Source organism: Microcaecilia unicolor, chromosome 12, assembly GCF_901765095.1.
Source record: "Microcaecilia unicolor chromosome 12, aMicUni1.1, whole genome shotgun sequence".
Lineage (NCBI taxonomy): Eukaryota > Metazoa > Chordata > Amphibia > Gymnophiona > Siphonopidae > Microcaecilia > Microcaecilia unicolor.
The window spans coordinates 82002176-82024441 of NC_044042.1; positions in this window are offsets into that span (position 1 = coordinate 82002176).

Here is a 22266-nt window from a genome sequence, read left to right on the forward strand (position 1 = left end):
GAAATTTACTTCGACAAATGTATGCCCATAGGTAGCTCCGTCTCTTGCGCTTACTTTGAACACTTTAGTACCTTCATCCACTGGGTGGTGGAATAATGTTCGGAGTTATCTTCAATGATTCACTACCTCAATGACTTTCTATTTGTTGGTCTGTCCAACTCTGATCATTGCGTGCACCCCATGACCACCTTTACCCAGATAGCTGAGGTATCCCACTCTCAGCCGAGAAGACCGAAGACCTGAGCACAGTTCTTACATTCCTGGGGATCGAGATTGACATGGTCCTCATGGTCACCAGACTCCCCCCAAAAAGGTTTCCGAGTTGCTTGACTTGATTTTGCAAGTGCGCCAGATAAAGAAATCCCGATTGTCTCAATTTTGCTTGTCGGGTTATCCCTATGGGGTGGGTGTTTCTGAGGCATCTAGCAACCACCACTGCTTGAGTGCCAAACCTCATCACTTCATTTATCTATCCAAGGGCATTCATAGTGATCTAGATACATGGACACTGTTCCTACCTGACTTCAACGGAGCACAACTCATCCAGAAACCAGAACTGTCCAACATAGATTTGGAGCTGTTATCTGATGCAGCGGGGAGGTGGGGGGGCATCGATTTTGGTATATTCTGTCAGGGCTCATAGTGTGCTGTACCATGGTCACCTGAGTGGGTGTCCAAGGGGGTAACTAAGAACATCACCTTCCTTGAACTATTCCCCATTGTGGTTGCTTGTGAACTCTGGTCAGATCGACTGCACGATCGTAGGGTTCTTTTCTGTTGTGACAATCAGGGAATAGTAGAGGTAGTCAACAGACAAGTGACTCAATGCCAGAAAGGTACTTCACTGATGCAACACTTTAAACTTCGGTGCTTATAGTTAAACATTTGCTTCAGAGCCCATCAAGTCCCAAGCTTGCTCAATTCCATAGCTGATGCTTTGTCTCACTTTCAAAAATAGCGGTTCCATAAGCTGGTTCCAGGGGCCGAACGGGAGGACATCCCAGTCCCTATTCACCTATGGCGGCTTGGAACAGTGACATTTGGAGATTGCTGAAAAGTTCCATGGCACTGGCGACTTGGAAGTCATACTCAGCGGGCCAGGAGAAAGTGGAGGCATTTTTGAGGCATCGAAGGACCGACCCAGAAGAAACAGTGGACTCCCGCTTGGCGGAGTATATCGTGGCTTGCAAAACATCTGGTTATATCAAAGGAGCGGTGCAACAGCATATCATGGGCTAGGCGTTTTTTGCCAAGGCAATGGGTTTGCAGAACCCGGCCAGCGGTTTCTTTGTCAAGCAAATGTTCAAGGGCTGGGGCGGATTGTACCTGCACAGCCTGATGGGCATCGTCCCATTATCCAGGACATATTGTCGTTGCTATGGGCAGTGCTGACCGCAGTAACCTTGTCCCTTTTCAAGATGACTCTTTTCCATGTGGCCTTTAGTTTGGCTTTTGTTGCCATCTTGCGCATTGGCAAGCTAGTTCCTCGGACTTCCGCACATACAGGCAAAGGACTGCAAACAGGCCATGTAAAAATTTTACAGGATACAGTTTCGATCACTATTGCCAGGTCTAAAACAGACCAACTGGCGAATGGCCATATGCTAGTGTTGCACTCTATTTATGGGCTGAACAGAAGTCCTTTCATGAACACATGACAGTTCCTCCTGGTGCAACGCGGGGGGGGGGGGGGCTTCTTTTTTCTGTTATACGCGGATGGCACACTGCTTACAAGATTCCAATTTGCAGCCGCCTTGCTTAGAGTGATTTTGCATCTCGGTATGGAGGCTTCACGTTATACGATGCGCTCCTTCCGCACTGTTGCCGCCACGAGTGCACAGGCCGCCGGGCTGGGGTGCGATGCGATTCAGCAACTAAGCAGGTGGAAGTCCAGTGAAAACATACTTAGACACTAATAATAAAAGTTTTACTAGAGGCGTTGGTATGTTGTTCTTTGCTAGCTTCCTTTGTTTCCTTGCAGGTCCTGGACTGATGACAGTATGGATCATCTGGCACTCCTACATACATTGAGCAACACATCAAGCAGCAACATGACCTTTCGGGAGACATCTCAGATTGGAGCAGGCAGGAGTGCACGTTTTCTGGTGGGGCGAGCGAGGAATGCACTGGTATGACCTAGTCCCATTGATGGTGAGTTTCAAGCAGCGGAACGTGTGACCGGACTTGTTACTGATACATGTGGGCGGCAATGACATGTGGGCTCACTAATCAACAGCTGATTTGCACCATCGAGGAGAACTTGGCCGTATTGCTAGACTGGTTTCCCTCAACTGTTTTCCTATAGTTGGACATGATTCTCCGGCCTACTTGCATCAAAGATAAATGATGGACTCGGTGACCTGTCAAGGTCAATCAGCAAGTGGCCACTTGGTTGCACCATAGGGGTAGCTACCAAGTTCATCACACATGGGCGGATCCTCTGCCTCGGGTTTACAGGCGTGATGGAATAGAATTGTCTGACATGGGTTTGGACCTCCTGCTCAAAGATTTTGAGGAGGTCTTGACCCCTCTTTCGAGGCCAGCAGCTTTGCTTCTGGTGGTGGTGGGGGGGACCACTAGTTGCATGGCTCCCCTGGTGGGGAGTACCCAAGCTAGTGGCAGCTTCAAAGGATGTCCTTTGAAGTAGACCTTAACGTTCACCCAGCAGTCAACGTTAGGTCTATGCTTTCTCTGCAAGCCTAGAGGTCTAGGCCTGTACCTTGTTCCAGCTACATGGCAGAGTTAAAGGTTAATTGTCAAGTGCTAGCTTATACTGATACATAGCTCAGGAATGGCAAGTTTCCTTCATCAGGCTAAGCTGCGACAAATAATTCCAATAAAAACGTGTTATATTAAAGAACATATTTCCTTGTCTTTCTTATGTAGGTTACCAAGGAGGGTGGCTGGTCTCAGCTTGTCCCTTAGGATGTGGAGTTATGCTCTACCTCTGCAAACAGCCACTTTGCAGTCTAGCAGTCACTAGACAAGACAAGGGCTTGCCTTGGCAGACACAACAGCTGTGACACTTGAGCAGCACAACTGCTAAAACCTACAAATCACAAGGGAGTAGGGTTGCAGACTGGTTCCAGATTTGCCCAACAGATTGATCCAGTCCTGAGTTTATCAGCTTTGCCAAGTTACCCAGTTCCAGGAGGGAGACTTTTTGGCCAGTCCTGGTTTTAAACTTACATCCTAAAGCAGTGTGGGACTCTGATTCTCCCTATTGACATCAGTGATACAGGTCCCATAATGCAAGGTCAGAAATCCAAGACTGGCTTAAATATCCCTCCATGTTTGTTACAAACATGGGGAAAGCTGTATCCATAACCTACTGTGAGGGTTGAGTGTGGGCCTGTGAAATAACAGCCAGACAAAGGGATATAAATGAAAACAAGTGTTTATTTAATTGAATACTCAGGCCTGTTACGTCACAGGGCCAGGAACACAAGGTAAAACGCCTCTGTAGTTCTAGAAGCACAGTCTTAAGCAGGCCTCTGGGTGGCAGGCCCAGAACACAGTTTGTGGCTGGTGGGGCTGCCATACATTTTGAATGGATAGTGAATACTTGGCAGTTTTAGGTATGAGTGGTGGTATAATGATGGGTTGGGAGACCGAGTGAGGTTGTAAAATGAGGAATAAAAGAAGAGGGGCAAGAAAAGGGGGTGATGTGGGGGAAAGACTGAGACATAATGTGAATGACCTAGAAGATTGGAGAGAGGATAAGAGACACTGAAAAGGGATGGGGGTACTGGGGAGGGAGATAGGAAGAAAGGGATAAGTTTCTGAAGGGGTTCAGTGAGGGTGGAAATGGAGTTAAAAGTATGGTGAAAGAGAGGCAATAGGACATGAGGTATAGCATAAGAGATGTAAGAATGGCCTTGGATGTAAGGAAAGGAAGGAGAGACGAGGATGGAGCTGGGACTGATAGAGTGATGAGATGCAGTGGAGGATAGATGAGGGCTAAAAGAGTGAGTACAACTGATGGGAATGGGGGACTAAGGAAGTAGGTGAAAGATGGAGGAGAGGGGTTTAGGAGACCTGGGAAGGGCGAGGCACAGGTGGCAATGAGAGTGCTGGAGAGGAAATGAGAGGGAAATAGTAATAGCCAATAGACAAATGAGAAATGAAATGGAGACTAAGGACTAGGCAAGGAAAAATCGAACTTGGGTATACATATAAAGTATCACATACCATGTAAAATGAGTTTATCTTGTTGGGCAGACTGGATAGACCATACAGGTCTTTATCTGCCATCATTTACTATGTTACTATATTACTATGTTAGTGTCTGTGTAGGAATGTGTAACAATCCAGCTTGTTTCAGTTTCCCAGTGGCAGGGTATATTGGTGCTCTAGGGCCCAGTGTAATATTTATAGCACTGTCTTTCATAAGTTTTAGGGCTGTTATGGTGTTTTAAGTTTTTTGTCGTTTTGTGTTATTTCATAAAGTGTCTGGCCCTATTTGAAAGCAGGCTTTGGGTTTGGTTGTCGTAGTTGTCACCCAAAATAAAGATGCTCAACACCAGTTGACTTCACATCTTTTATGTAATGTCATGATGCAAACAAAAACTTGATGATAGGATTGTGTTTTATTCAGTGGCGTAGCCACGGGGGAGGGGCTTTAGCACCCCAAAGTCTACTGATTGGGCTGGCGGGGGTCCCCAAGCCCCGCCAGCAGAATCCTTCCTGTGGTGATACTTGGTGCTGTGCTACCTGCCCTGCTTTCCCGCCCTGGTGTGTGTGCTCGGTTTTATTAAAATTGAGGATGTGCAAAGCTCATGCATGCTCAATTTCATTAAAACCAAACATGCGCATGAGGGAGGGGGAAGCAGGCCAGGCAGCATGCTGGTGAATATCAGTGCAGGAAAGCTTCTGCTGGGGACCTCCGCCAGCCAACCCAGCCACCAGCACTTTGGGGGGGCCTGAACCCAAATTGCCCCCCCCCCCCACACACACACATCTAGACCACTGAATAAACACAGTCCTATTTTCATGCGATTCATCCAAGCCGGTTAAGTGCTGAGTATCACACTTCAATAGCTGTGTTTTTATCTGGCTGCCTATGCCTGGAAATTCAATGCTGGTGTTGGTCTGGTACCTGGAAAAAAAAGCTGGCAGCAGTCAGCAGAAACACTGATTGCCTCTAGCTGAATATCAGGCCCAACATAGGAGCCAACTTTTCAAAATGATTGGGGGTGCTGAAATTGTTTTTTTTTACAGGTGGAGCATTCCCCCTGTCCCCGTCTCCCTCCCTCCCTCCTCCTTTCTCTCCCCCCTCCCTCTGAGTTCTAGGGCCCCCCTCTCTCCCTCCCTCCGAGTTCCAGGGTCGTTGTCCCTCCCTTCCTCCCTTCAATGTTGCAGGCCCCCTCCCTCCGAATTTTAACAGTCATCTTACCTCGTCGGGGTTACGGCGGCAGCAGCGGTGAAAAGCATGCAGGCTCAGCGCTTAGTTCAGTTTTCCCTTCTCTCTCAGCTCTGGTCCCGCCCTTGCGGAAACAGGAAATCAGGGCGGGACCAGAGCTGAGAGAGAGAAGGGAAAACTGAATTAAGCGCTGAGCCTGCACGCTTTTCACCGCTGCTGCTGCCGCCATAACCCCGATGAGGTAAGATGACTTTTAAAATTTGGAGGGAGGGGGCCTGGGACTCGAAGGGAGGGAACGAATTTCCGGTGGGTGAAATATTGGGGGTGCTCGAGCACCCACAGCACCCATGGAGTCGGCGCCTATGAGGCCCAATATGTCTGCTACTGGAGAGGGATTATGTTGGTGATACTTAGATGAAACCAGAATCAGATTTTATTTTGTATGGTGAATTCTATGGGGAAATACTCTAGTTCAGCTCTGCACCCATTGTTGTTTGAGGAAGGGTCCTGTGGTTGCAGAATACATGCTTTCACTTAATACTATGACAATTCATGGGTCAGGGGCCTGACTAGTGTTTAGAACAAGGGAACCTCCTCCCCCTCCTTACTGATCAAAGTTTTCAGGGCGCCCTCATTTTTGGATGCCTGGGGGGGGGGGGGGTTGCCACCTCATCCTTCGCCTCCAGCAGCAGATTGCCGTGCAGTGAGCTGCCCCTTGGGCTAAGTACTGTCAGTACTTAGGAGAAACGTTATGCCTGAGGGGTAAGTGTTGCCTTTGCGGGAGGAGGGTAGAAAAAAAGTGCTGCCTGTAAGGAGGTGGTTGTGGTCGTGGGGACGACTGCTGTCTATAGATGGTCCCAGGAAACAAGTGCTGCCTGTTTGGGTGGTGTGGTGTGGGGGTATATTCTTTCTATCCATGTGGCATGGTATGGGGAATTGCTGGTAAGGAGGGAGAGTGGAAGGAAGGAAGAAAGAGCTGGGATTTGGAGGAGAAAAAGGGACGGTGCTGCTATGAGGCCTACAGAGGGGAAGAGGGAAAGTGCGCTTTCCCCTTGCTAATGTGTGTGAATGTGAGAGAGGGCATAATGAGAGAAAGTTCCCATGGTGCTGGCTCTTTTCAGTTAAAAAAAAAATATATCTTCACTGTTTTGATATGCTGGCTTCAAATCCAGCGTTTTAGACTGGTGTGTGTGTCTTTTCAATAACTATACCGAATATGCATGAGATGTATGTATACAAGTAAATATACTAATGTACCAAGCCCCATCTCCCCCCCCCCCCCCACAAATGAATCAGTCAGACTAAGCCCATGTCTAATGCCTCATCAGATTTGATGTACAAAGAACTGCAAACTCTCAAGGATTGTATGAAATCACAACTGGAAGTAATAAAAGTGCTTACTTCTCAATATTCATCTGCACAACTGAGACTGGAAGATTTGGAAAACCCCACAAAGCTCTTGGAGCAATCTGCTGAACAAATGTAGAAAAATACTCAAGATATTCAGCGTCTTCAGCAAGATATTGAAGATTTATCAAACAGGAATAGGTCACAAAAAACTGTCTCCACCAACTTGTGTTTTGCAAGCAATTTGGCATACACTGGGACTTGGAGGTGCTCCGACACCGTTTCCGCAGGATCCAGAGGGGGGGACCCAGCGCTCATCAGCTGCATAAGGGAGCATCTCCAAGCCCAAGGAGAGTAACAACAATATAGCACTCCCATAGCAGACATCCTCTCCAGCAGCCCGAGCCTTATCCTGCATACCTGTATGGATGCCAACCTCATATGGCTAAGAAAGCAAATAGAATGTTAGATATTATTAGGAACATAGTAACATAGTAGATGACGGCAGAAAAAGACCTGCACGGTCCATCTAGTCTGCTCACGATAAACTCATATGTGTATACCTTACCTTGATTTGTACCTGTCTTTTTCAGGGCACAGACCGTATAAGTCTGTCCAGCAGTATTTCCCACCTCCCAACCACCAGTTCCGCCTCCCATCACCGGCTCTGGCACAGACCCCGTATAAGTCTGCCCTCCCCTATCCTAGCCTCTCAACCACCAACCCCTCTTCCCCCCCGCCACCCAATTTCAGCTAAGCTTCTGTGGATCCATTCCTTCTGCACAGGATTCCTTTATGCCTATCCCACGCATGTTTGAATTCCGTTACCGTTTTCATGTCCACCACCTCCCGTGGGAGGAAAGGACTGGAAAACAAAAATGAGGACATCATAATGCCTTTGTATCGCTCCATGGTGCAACCGCACCTCGAATATTGTGTGCAATTCTGGTCACTGCATCTCAAAAAAGATATAGTGGAATTAAAAAAGGTACAGAGAAGGACAACGAAAATGATAAAGGGGATGGGACGACTTTCCTATGTGGAAAGGCTAAAGTGGCTAGGGCTGTTCAGCTTGGAGAAAACATGGAAGAACCACACAATGGTGGAGGTGCACTAGATCCCTACAACAGTCGATTCAAAGTAGAGCAGAGAAGGAGCAGGGAGAGTAGGCTCTTTCCAAACAACGAAGGAGACGTATAGGTAGTAAAGTGTCTTTATAGGAACACATCAAATGCAACGCTTTTGATGTGTTCCAATAAAGACACTTTTACTATCTATACGTTTCCTTTGTTGTTTGGAAAGAGCCTACTCTCCCTACTCCTTCTCTGCTCTACTCAGCTTGGAGAAAAGACAGCTGAGGGGAGATATGATAGAGGTCTATAAATCGAGTGGAGTGGAATGGAATGGGTAAACATGAATCACTTGTTTAGTCTTTCCAAAAATACTAGGACTAGGGGGCACACAATGAAGCTACAAAGTAGTACATTTAAAATGAATTGGATAAAATATTTCTTCACTCAGTGTGTAATTAAACTCTGGAATTTGTTGCCAGACAATGCAGTAAAAGCAGTTAGCTTAGTGGGGTTTAAAAAAAGGTTGGTTGCTTACTAAAAGAAAAGTCCATAAGCCATTATTAGAATGGACTTGGGGAAAATCCACTGCTTATTTCTAGGATAAGCAGCATAAAATACTGTTTTGGGATCTTGCCAGGTACTTGTAACCTGGATTGGCCACTGTTGGAGACAGAATGTTGGGCTTGATGGATCTTCAGTCTGTCCCAGTATAGCAATAATGTACATCTGCAATTCCTCACCTCCTTGTCATTTCATCTCATAGGACACACAAACCAATGATGTCCTTCAGCCACCCACATAGAGGTCCCCAACTCCCCCTGTACCTGCCTAGCACTGCCCCACTATGCAAGTCATCTGCACTATGTTCACACACAGGTCACCCTCCAGCAGCAGCCCACCAGCAGAGCCCCCCCCCCCCCAAGCCAACCACTGCTTGCAGCTGACCAGCCAGCCACCCCTCAACCACCCACAGAGGATGACATCCAACAGAGGCTGGTGCTGGAAGCCCCAGGCCAGTGGGGGGGGGGGGGGGGGGGGGGGGGGGGGGGGGGTTCCCCACACCTCACTCCAGGGGCTGACACTGAAGAAACCACAGGAGGAGGAGATGGCAGAGGATCTGTATGCAGACATGTCCCTGCTGGAGGGGGGTGAAGTGCCCCCTCTGGCAGCACCCCTGCAGGCCTTACCAGCTGCTGCTCTTGCTGCCACTGCAGCCATGCCTGCAGCTGACCACCCCCTGGGGGGGGGGGCTCGGTGGTCAGCTTATCTGGACACAGTAGCAAAGGAGGCATCCTCCGGCTTCATGACTTCCTGGGTTCTGCTGGCTAATGATGGAGGGCAAATGAGCTAGTTTCACAGGTAATGACCCCTGCCCCTTTGCAACGACATTGACATCGAGCAGGAGTTTGCTGCATTCCAGGTCACCCTCCATGGCCTCCTAGAGGTCATCATAAGGTAGCAGCAGCAAGGGCTGCAGGACCGACAGAGGATACGACACCTCGCTGTATATTTAAAAAAAAAAAAATGTTTATTTTCCTACATCCAAATACAGTTAATTTGTTTCTAACACAGCTGTACAACTCCATTATTCTGAAATATGTGGTTATGCAATGGCAAGTGATGCTTACAACAGCTGTAGTCACCACAGTCACAGCGCATGGCCGGGGAAAGGAAACTGCAGGTGATGGGGTGGGAGAGAAGGGGGATGAATTGTATAATCTGGTCCCTGTGCTCATGTTCGCTTTTATAGCAGGTCTAAATTGGGACGTTTTCATTTCCACCCCAGGACGTTGCCCTGCTATCCGTTAAACCTAAGAGACGTCCATCCCGAAACACCACACCATAATACACCCCCGAAACGCCCCTTCTCAAAACATGTTTTTCCTGGCAGCTCGCCACTTGGTGTTTTGATTATGGGCAATTTGGGCGGCTTCGCCAGAAAAACGCCTATCTGGCCCTTTTCTGACGTCCATCTGTTTTGAAAATGAGCAGCACAGTAAACAGGAGGCAACCGGGCAGGCCAAATTAATGCAGTCCACATAGGTTTCTTGCTCCTCCAATCTCAGTCTTCCTTGCTAAGGGAGTCCCCAAAGTTTATTTCTGGTACAAAGAAAGAGACTGAGTACACTGCAATAAAAGAACCTTCTTTCATCTCTGCCAAAGCACCTTGATCCTTACCTTCAACTCTTCTGCTTCAGAATTTAGAAAAAAATTAGATTTCCTTTGTGTGAAGCTCTTGGCTTGAAAACCTAATTTATGCTTTTGATTTAGACTAATGGAAATCTGGCAGAAGGCCGGAACTGCTTTCTTTTTGCTGGCAAAGGCTGGATCTTGGGACGGATTATGATAGTGGTGTAGATTTACTTTGAATAGCCTTGTCATTGTGACAAATTCATTTTATGTTGATCCAAGATAGAGGAAAAGGAGACAATAAGGGTCAGAGGAGTAATTTTATAGCTGTCATTTGCTTTTCTTACTTATCAGCAATTATATCCAGGGGCCCTGCTACCATTGAGACAGTCAGACCGCCCAATCGTAGGGGCTGCCTGAAATTGGAGCCACCTTCCCCCCCCCCCCCCCACCCCTCCATGTACCTGCACGGGTCTGGCATCTGCCTCCCTCAATTTCCCTCTCTGGTCCTCCAAACGCTGGCAGGTCACAGCACAGGCAACACTAAAGGCTGCTCTCTGTCTGGCAGGGCCTTTCCTCTGCCATGTCCCATCAGCATTTGGAGGATTGGGGGGGGGGGGGGGGGGAATGGAGGGAGGCAGATGCTGGACCCATGCAGGTGCATGGGAGGAAATGCTGGATTCAGGCACATGGGGGGTTGGGAGGAGAGCCTGGATAGAAGGAGAAGCGGGGGGGGGGGGGGGGGGGGAGAAAGAGAGAGCTTTGGGGAAGGGTGGGGTGGGCTGAGGGAAGAGAGAATGACCTGGAGCAAAAGGAAGGGGGAAGAGAGGGGGCAGATGCTGGACAGGGGGGGAGCAGAGGGAAGAGAGAGAGAGAGGCAGAGACTGGACTAGGGGAGAGACACTAACTAATTGGAGAGAGGGAGGGAGGGATGGGGGGGAGATAGAGAGAGACATGCCAGACTGCAGAAGGTAGGTAGGTAGGTGGTAGGGGTTGGGGGTTAAGGGGGTGCAGGAGGAAGGGAAGAGACAGGAGAGAAGCCGGACATGAGGAGGACAGGGACACAAAAGAGATGCTGGCTCTGGAGGAAGCACTGGAACAGGGACACAGACACAGAGGAGAGACACTGGACAGGACGGTTACAGACACATAAGAAAGATGGATAATGGACATAGAGAACAAATGTCAAAAGGTCAGGAGAGACTCGAGAGAGTTAAGAAAAAAGCAGAAGAGAAATATTAGGACCACAGTCATTCCTCCAAGGAGATATAGGGGACATGGTATGTTTAGAGAGAACCCAAGGGTTTACTATTGATGAGTGAATTTTCACTTTATGGGGTTAAAGCATTCACCATTTATATATATATATATATATAGAAATATTGGAGGCTGGAATTAGGAGGATAACATATGATGTGTAGAGCTGTTCAGGTGAGCCACTTGTTAGCGGTGTGACTCCCTGATATACTACTCGGCTGGAATCCCAGCCTGTGCTGAAACCTCCCTTAACCTTCTATAAAGAAATAAATAAATAACATAATACATAGGTAGACCCTACGGGAAAAGGAATACATGGGTTCCTGGGGTTCTCTCTAGACATCCTGTTCACACCTAACCGTTGACCAGTAGATTCAGGGATTGATTACACAGAACTAGCTTAAAGTTTGTCTCTCCCTTTGGGGATTGTTTTGACAAGTGAATATTAATGGCAGACATAGCAGCAGCACCTAGAGCACCACAGAAACATTGGCAAGGGGCGCAAGCTCTTCACCATTTTCTCAAATTATAGTGGTTATTAACTGACAAGCAGAAGACAGTCACTCTGCTCCTAATCCTGGGACTCTCTGCCCCTGATCCCCCTGCTTAACAGTTCCACTTTTGTTTTGGCTATAAATTAAGCCCTAGCCCTGGTAATGACAGTCCCTAGACTTATATATCTTACAGTCTAGTCAAGATAGAGAGACAAAAAAAACAACAACAACAAACAAAAACCAAGAGGTTTAAACAAGCTAAAGAGCCAAACCAGATTGGCTATGGATGGGATTACCCGAGGAAGGGGCAAATATAATTAAGTAAAACTATGAGAAACAAGGACTTTTAGGAGTTTAAGTAATACAGAGAATATGGGTGGATGGTACTCTAGAAAAGAGGTACTCTAGAAAAGAGAATGAGTAGGTGGGGTCCCCTTGAGGACAGAGACCTAGCACAGGGGTAGGCAACTCCGGTCCTCGAGAGCCGCAGGCAGGTCAGGTTTTCAGGATATCCACAATGAATATGCAGGAGATAGATGCAGTGGCGTTCCTAGGGGGGGCTGACACCCGGGGCGGATTGCCGATGCGCCCTGCCCCCAGGTGCAGTGCCCCCCCCCCGGAACAGCGCGAACCCCCCCGGCGAAAGAACCCCCCAATCCCCCGGCAAAAGAACCCCCCCCCCAGGTGCACGCCGCTGGGGGGGGGGGGTGCTGCGTGCCTGCCGGCTCTTCGTTTTCATGCTCCCTCTGCCCCAGAACAGGAAGTAACCGTCTCGGGGCAAAGGGAGCATGAAAACGAAAGAGCCGACAGGCGCGCGGCATCCCCCCCAGCGACATGCACCTGGGGCGGACCGCCCCTACCCCCCTTGGTACGCCACTGGATAGATGAGTAGGTGGGGTTCCCTTGAGGACAGAGACCTAGCACAGGGGTAGGCAACTCCGGTCCTCGAGAGCCGCAGGCAGGTCAGGTTTTCAGGATATCCACAATGAATATGCAGGAGATAGATGCAGTGGCGTTCCTAGGGGGGCTGACACCCGGGGCGGATTGCCGATGCGCCCTGCCCCCCAGGTGCAGTGCCCCCCCCCCCCGGAACAGCGCGACACCCCCCCGGCGAAAGAACCCCCAATCCCCCGGCAAAAGAACCCCCCCCCCAGGTGCACGCCGCTGGGGGGGGGGGTGCTGCGTGCCTGCCGGCTCTTCGTTTTCATGCTCCCTCTGCCCCAGAACAGGAAGTAACCTGTCTCGGGGCAAAGGGAGCATGAAAACGAAGAGCCGACAGGCGCGCGGCATCCCCCCCAGCGACGTGCACCTGGGGCGGACCGCCCCTACCCCCCTTGGTACGCCACTGGATAGATGAGTAGGTGGGGTTCCCTTGAGGACAGAGACCTAGCACAGGGGTAGGCAACACCGGTCCTCGAGAGCCGCAGGCAGGTCAGGTTTTCAGGATATCCACAATGAATATGCAGGAGATAGATTTGCATACCATGGAGGCAGTGCATGCAAATCAAGTTCATGCATATTCATTGTGGATATCCTGAAAACCTGACCTGCCTGCGGCTCTCGAGGACTGGAGTTGCCTACCCCTGACCTAGCATAATAGATGCTGGTGTGCATAAATCAGGATACTACGTGCAGATGCATAGACAGGGGAGACAGGAAGTGTGAATGCATGAAATTATATGTCTATTTGAACAGAGACATATGTGATGGGCAAGTGTTTGCATTTATAGCTGGCTGATAATACAAAGTAATTTATCTAAATAATAGGATGTTTGGGTCATCTGGCTGAATCCTTTGATATCTCCAGTCAGAGCTGCCCTGGCTCTCTGTTGTGGTTTTGGAAAAGATGATGAAGTCTGAGATGCTGGATTGGAAAAGTTTAAGCAAATATATAAGAATATCCTTCAGTACAGGTCTTGCATTTTTCAAGAAAGCTGGCGAGGGGAAATATGCCAGCAACACATCTAGCAGAGCAGAAGGAAGTTCAAAGAGGCAACATTATCTACAGGGGAAGGGGATTTGATATACCGCCTGTCTGTGGTTTTTGCAACTATATTCAAAGTGGTTTATATGGTATATACAGGTACTTATTTGTACCTGGGGCAATGGAGGGTTAAGTGAATAAGTCACAAGGCACCGCAGTGGGAATTGAACCCAGTTCCCCAGAATCAAAGTCCACTGTACTAACCACTAGGCTACTCCTCCACTAGCAACATTCCATGTAGAAGTCGGCCCTTGCAGATCAGCAATGCGGCCGCGCAGGCTTCTGTTTCTGTCGTCAGACTCACAGAAACAGAAGCCTGCGTGGCTGATCTGCAAGGGCAGGCTTCTACATGGAATGTTGCTAGTGGAATAGTAACATTCCATGTAGAATCTCAAATAGGGAAAGGGAAATGGGGCTTGATATACTGCTTTTCTGTGGTTTTTGCAACTACATTCAAAGCGGTTTACATATATTCAGGTACTTATTTGTACCTGGGGCAACGGAAGGTTAAGTGAGCAAGTCACAAGGCACCGCAGTGGGAATTGAACCCAGTTCCTCAGAATCAAAGTCCACTGCACTAACCCTTAGGCTACTCCTCCACTGAGGAGAAACTTAAGGACAAGGGTGTTAAGAAGTTGTAAGGAGCCAGGCTTGAAGAAAACAGGAGGAAAGTCTATATAAAGGTGATTGAAGCTTGGAACACCTTACCAGCCAAGTGGATAGTATTCAGCATCATAAGCACATTTAAGCACGGTTCAGGAGGAGAGAAGTTATGGGTAATAGCAAGAGAAAGAGACAATGGAAATCACTGTCCAGCAAGTTGCAGAATGTGAGGCAGCATGGACATGTCAGAAAGAGTTCATGTCAAGCACATCTGATTGATGTTTTGATTGGGTGATCAGAAGAACAGGGACCTGCAGTGGATTTCAGTGAAACCATCATGCACAGGAGGCTTGTGAATAAACTGAGCACCCTAGAAGTTAGTCACAGGTGCAGGACTGGAATAGAAACTGGTTGAGTGATGGACAGCAGAGGGTGGTAGCAAATGGAAGTCCTTTTGAGGACAGAAAGATGATTAATGAAGTGGTTCAGGGATCTGTCCTGGGACCAGTTCTGTTTAATACGTTTGTGAGTGATTCAGCAGAGGACTTGCAAATAACACAAAGATCTTCCCTGAAGTAGTGCACTGAATAAGAAGTAGCTTAAAAGAGCATGAGGAGTGTTCAAGTGCTTGGCAGTTAATATTCAATGTAAAGAAATAAATGTAGAGTCATGTCTTGGAGATTCAGAAATTCTAGGGAGTAGCATAGAACGAAGTGTGAAAAACTGATACGCACCTATCAGGACTGTGGCGAGAATGTCCAGTGATCTCGTGGTAGAAAAACAGTGTCCAGAGCCGGAATGATGCACATAAGCGGTGCAATGGGGTGGACGGCTTGATCAACTTTTTACCCCCAATGTTGCGTTAGTTATTCTCCAAAAGTAAGTAATTACAGTTACTAGTTACTTGGATTGCCTCCTCGTAAGCAAACAGCCACACAGCCTGTGAAGGCAATTTTGAATGTTTTGCTATTAATCACTTGATAACAGTTTTTGCGATACTCGAAGTATTGGACGTGGGATTATGAAAACAGATTGGACTTTGAGTATAACGATAATTATGGTTATTGCAAGAGAAATGTATATGGTATGAGTGTATATGAGTGGGTTGCTTGAGTGAGAGTATATGATTGATGAGCAGAAGTGAGTTCCAAGGAAACTATAATGTTATTCATGATATTTGGGCACATGTACTTGTAATAAATATTATAATAAAACACATACTATTTAGCTTTGCAGTACTTTAAGTGATTGTACTTTTGTTGAGTTTCTACTCTGATAATAGACTTTTCCCCTGTGTTTGTAGAATTAAATTTTAACTGCCAGACCCTCGACCATTCTTCTAACATTCAGAGATCCCTTCTCATCGTTTCTACTCCCTCCAGGGTATCCATTCTATTGGCCATTTTCGTGTCATCAGCAAAAAGGCACACCTTTCCTTCCAACCCTTCAGCAATATCTCCCACAAATATATTAAACAGAATAGGCCCCAGCACCGACCCCTGAGGAACTCCACTGCTCACCTTTCCTCCGAGCGGATTCCATTTACCACCACCCTCTGCCACCTGTCGGTCAACCAGTTTCTTATCCAGTTCACCACTTTCGGTCCTAAGTTCAACCTTTTCAGCTTATTCATGAGTCTTCTGTGGGGGACCGTATCAAAGGCTTTGCTGAAGTCCAAGTAGATTACATCTAGCGCACGTCCCTCATCCAGTTCTTTGGTCACCCAGTCAAAAAAGTCAATAAGATTCGTTTGGCAGGATTTTCCTTTGGTAAAGCCATGTTGCCTCGGGTCCTGTAACCCGTCAGTTTCTAGAAAGTTAACTATCCTTTCTTTCAGCAGCGAATCCATTATTTTTCCTACCACTGACGTAAGACTTACTGGTCTGTAGTTTCCCCACTTCTTCCCTGTCTCCACTTTTGTGAAGAGGGACCACATCCGCTCGTCTCCAGTCTCACGGAACCTCTCCCGTCACTAAAGATCTATTAAATAAACCTTTAAGAGGTCCCGCCAGGAAATCTCTGAGCTCCTTCGGTATCCTGGGGTGTATCCCATCCGGCCCCATAGCTTTGTTCACCTTCAGACTCTCCAGCTCTTTATAAACTCTTTCTACTGTAAACGGAGCAGTATCCACTCCATTCCCAGACGTTCCCTCGGCAGCCAACCGCGGTCCTTTTCCAGGATTTTCCTCCGTGAACACCGAAGAGAAATAATTGTTTAGCATGTTCGCTTTATCTTCATCACTCTCCACATAGCCATTCTCATTACCTTTCAGTCTCGCAATTCCATTCCTATCTCTTCTCCTTTCTCCAATATATCTGAAAAAAGTCTTGCCACCTCTCTTTACATCTTTAGCCATTTTTTCTTCCGCTCATGCTTTCGCTAGCCGTATTTCCCTCTTCGCTTCTTTCAGTTTAATCCGATAATCTTTTCCGTGATCCTCTCGTTGTTCCCGCTTTGTTCCAGCCTTGCCTCAAGTTTCTGCCTTGAATCACCTTGCTTCGGTTCCTGTTCTGTGCCAGCCCAGGGGACTTGTCTACTGCGGTCATGGTCCCACTGTGGCCCAAGGGCTCACCATCCTATGAACTGTGACAGACAGTTTAAATCAAGCACAAGAGGCCATCATTTTGTAGAGGAAAGAATGCTTTAGAATAAGAGGTCACAGTAAGCAGATCCAAATATAGACTCAAGAACATTTGGCCATTTTTCAGTGTTTAAAATTATTTTCTGCAGATCTCCAATCCTTTCTAGTATGTGAGCCTGCCTGTTTTCAGTGTAACTAGTACTCTTGGAGGAATTCTGTGCAAAAGGTTTGAAAATTTTGTGGTTTTTTTTTCTGTATTTAGTTTTTTATAGTTTTTTTGCATATAATTCCCATTTGTTTACCAAAAGAGTAGTGGATGTATGGAATCAGGGTTGGATTTAAGATTTTTGATACTTATAGCAGATAGCAGACCCCAGAGAGTGTGTATGGGGGGGGGGGGGGGGGGAGGACAAAGACCCAAAGTTTGGAGAGCCATTAACGTTGTTAATATAACCAGGTTTAAACAAATTTTAGACAAGTGCCTAGAGGGAAAGTTCATAAGCAATTATTAAGGTGGACACGGTGAAGTCCACTGCTTTTCACTGGGGATAAGTGGCATGGATTCTTTCTACCTTTTGATAGCCTGCAAGGTACTTCTGACCTGGATTGGCCACAGTCTGAAACACGTACTGGGCCTGATGGACCTTTGTTCTAACTCTGTATGGCAAATCTTATGTTCACTTAAATGGAGGCATTCATGGAATCAAAGTTGTGCCCCTTTAAAATCGCACATCCTCATAGCTCTTAAATAAGTAGTAGAAAGCTACTCCTTGGTCTGGATATTTGATGCCCCAGCCAGCTGCCTGTGTTGTCTATGCTTAAATCCATGAACTCCCTAGTGAAGAAAAACAGAGATCACCCAGGGTGTTTGGTGTGGTTCCCGGACTAAAGTTGGGCGGACCAGATAGGCTTAATGGTCCTTATATACTGTCATATTCTAGAACAGTAGCAGGAACAAGGATTGGGATGTTACAGTATGGCAAACAACCCACCTGGCCTTCACTCCCTCAAGAGAAGAAGCGATAGGAAGTTAAAGTAAGCACAACCTAGTGCCGTTGAAGGTCATGGGTTAACTATAATAGTACTAACAGGGTACAGTTCACCACAAACCAAGTGAGGTGGTACCATTAGGTTGGTGGTGGCCAGAAACCATCCAGTAAAGCCACAGAGAACTACAAGACCAGCTGTTCACTAGTTTTGGTAGCTACTTAGATTGTTATTGATTGAAAAGTAAGCCATGCAGGGTGTATGCCAGCAGAATGAGGTGGGCTACAGGGGCCAGATCTCCACTAATATTTTGCCCAGCACAGTATCATCAACTAAAGAGCATGGGGGAAGGGAAGAAGATTGGTTTGTTTGGCATCTCCAAACAAAAAGATGTTCTGCTGCCTCTGGGAGGTATTGAGTGTTGTGCGATGTATGAGATCCTGTATAGTCATTGATCAGTGTAGAAACTAACAAGGAGCCAAATAAAACCTGATATAGTTAAACGGTGAAATGTTTTAAATGCTCATATATCTATAGCTGGTAGCTGGGATAGACCCCCTGTACTGTGGACAACGATAACAGGCACACTGGAGGAGACAGCAAATCTTTCTGACTGGAATTGAAAATCATTTAATAAAAGCAACTGGCCATGACCTCTGGTCCAGTCACACAAAATAAAATAACTTTTAATATCTTTGGTTCCTCTTCAGTTTCTCAGAAAATGTCAGACAGTAAGAAACTGGAAAAGGACAGAATGTGTCTATTAACAGCTGCATCTTTGAAGGATTCTTAGACATCATAGATTATATCTAAAAAAAAAAAAAAAAAAAAAAAAAGGTATCCGAATACAAATAAAAACAGTCCACTCAATGTTCAGATGCAGGCTTCTGAGCCTACAGCCTGGTTTGGAAGGGGAAGATTCCAGCAGTTTTGTGGTTTGGTCAAGGATCTCATAGGCTAATTCTCAGAACTCCCACGCTGTAGCAGAAAAACAGCTCCCCAATGCATATGTCTGATCTTCAGACATATGCAAAACTCTATTTCTGATCTTCAAGGCCCTGAAAGGAAATGGCCCCGACTCGAGTATCTGAAGAATAGGATGATCCTCCACACACCGCCAAGGACACTAAGGTCCTCCCAAGGACTTTCATTAACTACACCCTATCCAAAAGACATTACACGATGTGATACCCGTAAGCCACCACACTCTGGAATGCATTGCCTGAAAGGCTCCACTTAACACAAGACTCCTTTACTTCAGGAAGCAGGTGAAAGCTTGGCTTTTAACGGAAAGCTTTTAACGGAAGAAGTAACTAACTTCTTAGTCTCACTCACACACACAAGGATTGACTTGGGCTGCACATACTGCAGCGGGACATGTTTATCCACTCCTACCCTAGCTGAGATAATATTTAACCATCTCTCTGACCTCACGTGCAACTTTCTTCAAATCAATCATCTTACTTTCTAATTCTTCCTACTTTCTTACTCATCTATATGTTACAACTTTGCCTTACCCTTCACTACCAATTATAATGTTCTATTACGTATTGTGTTGACATTACAAGTAGTAATGCCATACTTTGTATTGTTGTTCGAATATTTTTACTGCTCTAATTGCCTCCTGCTCATGTTTGATCTATTCTTACTGTACACCGCCTTGAGTGAATTCCTTCAAAAAGGTGGTAAATAAATCCCTAATAAATAATTAAATAAATATCTCTATGCTATGCAAATCATGTGTGTGCTACGTAAGGGGAAGGAATGTTCCTGGCGCATTGTGCACAAGAGCTGTGTGGTTTGACTGGCCATGCTCTTGTGCGCATGGCTGGTCAAACTGGGGAGCAGGGAGACCGTGCTGAGCTTTGTGAGATTGTACACTATTTTATTATCACTGCACTTTTAAATTCTCTTCCTCTGCAAAGATCCCGTGAATTTTCTCAACAGCAGGATTTTGATTGATGCCCAGACAGACGTCAGGCTTTGCCCCTTCTGGCTCATTTGGCTCAGTATCGGTGTTTATTTATTTATTGCATTTGTATCTCACATTTTCCCACCTATTTGCAGGCTCAATGTGGCTTACATAGTACCGTGATGGCAATCGCCAGTTCCGGTATGAGAAATACAGAGTGGTATTGCGTTAGAGATCACGAGTGACAGAGTAAATTAGGTAATCAAGGAGGAAGAGTTACGTTTTGTCCAGTTCTGGTATAAGTTTCGTTGTGTTGCAGGGTTCAGGTGTTTAGGTTGGATTGTTGTGGAATGCCTTTTTGAACAAGTTGGTTTTTAATGATTTCCGGAAGTTTGTTAGGTCGTGCATTGTTTTCAAGACATTTGGTAGTGCATTCCATAGTTGCGTGCTTATGTAAGAGAAGCTGGATGCATAGGTTGATTTATATTTTAGTCTTTTGCAGCTTGGGTAGTGGAGATTTAGGTATGTGCATGTTGACCTTTTTGTGTTTCTGGTTGGTAAGTCTATGAGGTCTGCCATGTATACTGGGGCCTCACCGTGAATAATTTTATGAACCAGGGTGCAGATCTTGAACGCAATTCATTCTTTGATTGGGAGCCAATGCAGTTTTCTCGTAAGGGTTTGGCGCTTTCGAATCTCGTTTTGGGCAGTTTGTAGTTTCTTAATGATTTGTTCTTTGCATCTGGCATAGATTGCATTGCAGTAGTCTAGGTGACGTGGAGGGGAATAATCGAATGTCGCCGGCCAAATAGATCGCCGGCGATCTATGTTGGCGGTGGCGCTACAGCTGGCCGGAACCGTAATATTGAAAAAGATGGCCGGCCATCTTTTTTTTTCGATAATACGGTTTAGCCCGGCCAAATGCCTTGGAGTTCGCCGGGTTTGAGATGGCCGGGTTTGTTTTTCAGCGATAATGGAAAAAAATGCCAGCCATCTCCAACCCGGCAAAATCAAAGGCATTTGGTTGTGGGAGGAGCCAGCATTTGTAGTGCACTTGTCCCCCCTGACTTGCCAGGACACCAGCTGGGCACCCTAGGGGGTCAGTGCAGTGGACTTCAGAAAAACCTCCCACATGTATAGCTCCCTTACTTTGGGTGCGGAGCCCCCCAACCCCCCCCCTCCACTACCCACAAATGTACAACACTACCAAAGCTCTTAGGGGTGAAGGGGGCAACTACATGTGGGTACAGTGGGTTTTGGAGGGCTTCCATTACCAGCACAAGTGTTACAGGTAGGGGGGGATGGGCCTAGGTCCGCTTGCCTTAAGTGCACTGCGGTACCCACTAAAAGTGCTCCAGGGACCTGCATACACGCAGGCCTCTAGGACTTGTTGCTGCTGTATAACCTTGGCACACCAGTTGACACCTGAAGACTAATCTCTTTTTAAAAGTCCTTGATTTGAATAAGCACGTTTACTCAGTTAACTGCAGATCAGAGGTTGTGCCCCACTGGCAAAGAGTCTCCCTGGTACTGAGATTAGCAGTAGGTCAGAGCTGGCAGAATGGTGTACAATGTCCTCTTTCAGCCACATTCAAGGTAATAACATTTCTAACGTGGGTGACACATGAACGGGATCTAAAACTGGCTTACAAAAATGGCCACTACCTCATGGACTACCGGAAACAAAACAGGGCACACTCTGAACCCAGTTAGCAGGGGGGGAAAGCACCGTGGGAGTAGAGCCCAGTACCCTACACCCACCACAATGCATTGCTGTTGTGACTCTGCAGGGCGCCTAATAGAAAAGGTGTCACACTCACCCGAGAGCCACATCGCAACCAGGGAAGGGCTGTCGGGGGATACAACACATTCTGATGTCATGGAGGTGGGTACGGCATTTGAGGCTGGCATACAGGCTGGCAAAAAAGGTTTTTTTGTTTTTTTTTTAGTATGGGAGGGGGTTGGTGACCACTGGGGTAGTATGGGGAGGTCATCCCCCATTCTCTCCAGTGGTCATCTGGTTATTTGAGGCACCTTTTTGAGGCTTGGTCGTGAACATAAAAGGACCAAGTAAACCTGGCGATATACTGCTTATCGCCATTTTTTTTCCATTATCGCTGAAAGCCGGCCATCTGGAAGCCACGCCCATGACCGCCCATGTCCCACCTTCGCTTCACCACGGACACGCCCCTTTGAGCTTTGGCCGGCGACGGGAAAGCAGCGATGTTGGCAAAAAAACGGCTTTCGATTATACCGATTTGGCCGCTTTTCCGAGATCGCCAGCCATCTCCCGATTTATGTTGGAAAATGGCCGGCGATCACTTTCGAAAATGAGTTGGATAGTACCATTGATTGTACCAGGCTGCGGAATATTTCCCTCGGGAAGAAAGGTTTTACTCGTTTGAGCTTCCACATTGAGTGGAACATTTTCTTTGTTGTAATTTTCACTTGGCTTTCTAGTGTGAGGTTTCGGTTGATTGTACCTCCGAGAATTTTCAGGCTGTCTGAAACAGGAAGGGTATAATCTGGGGTGTT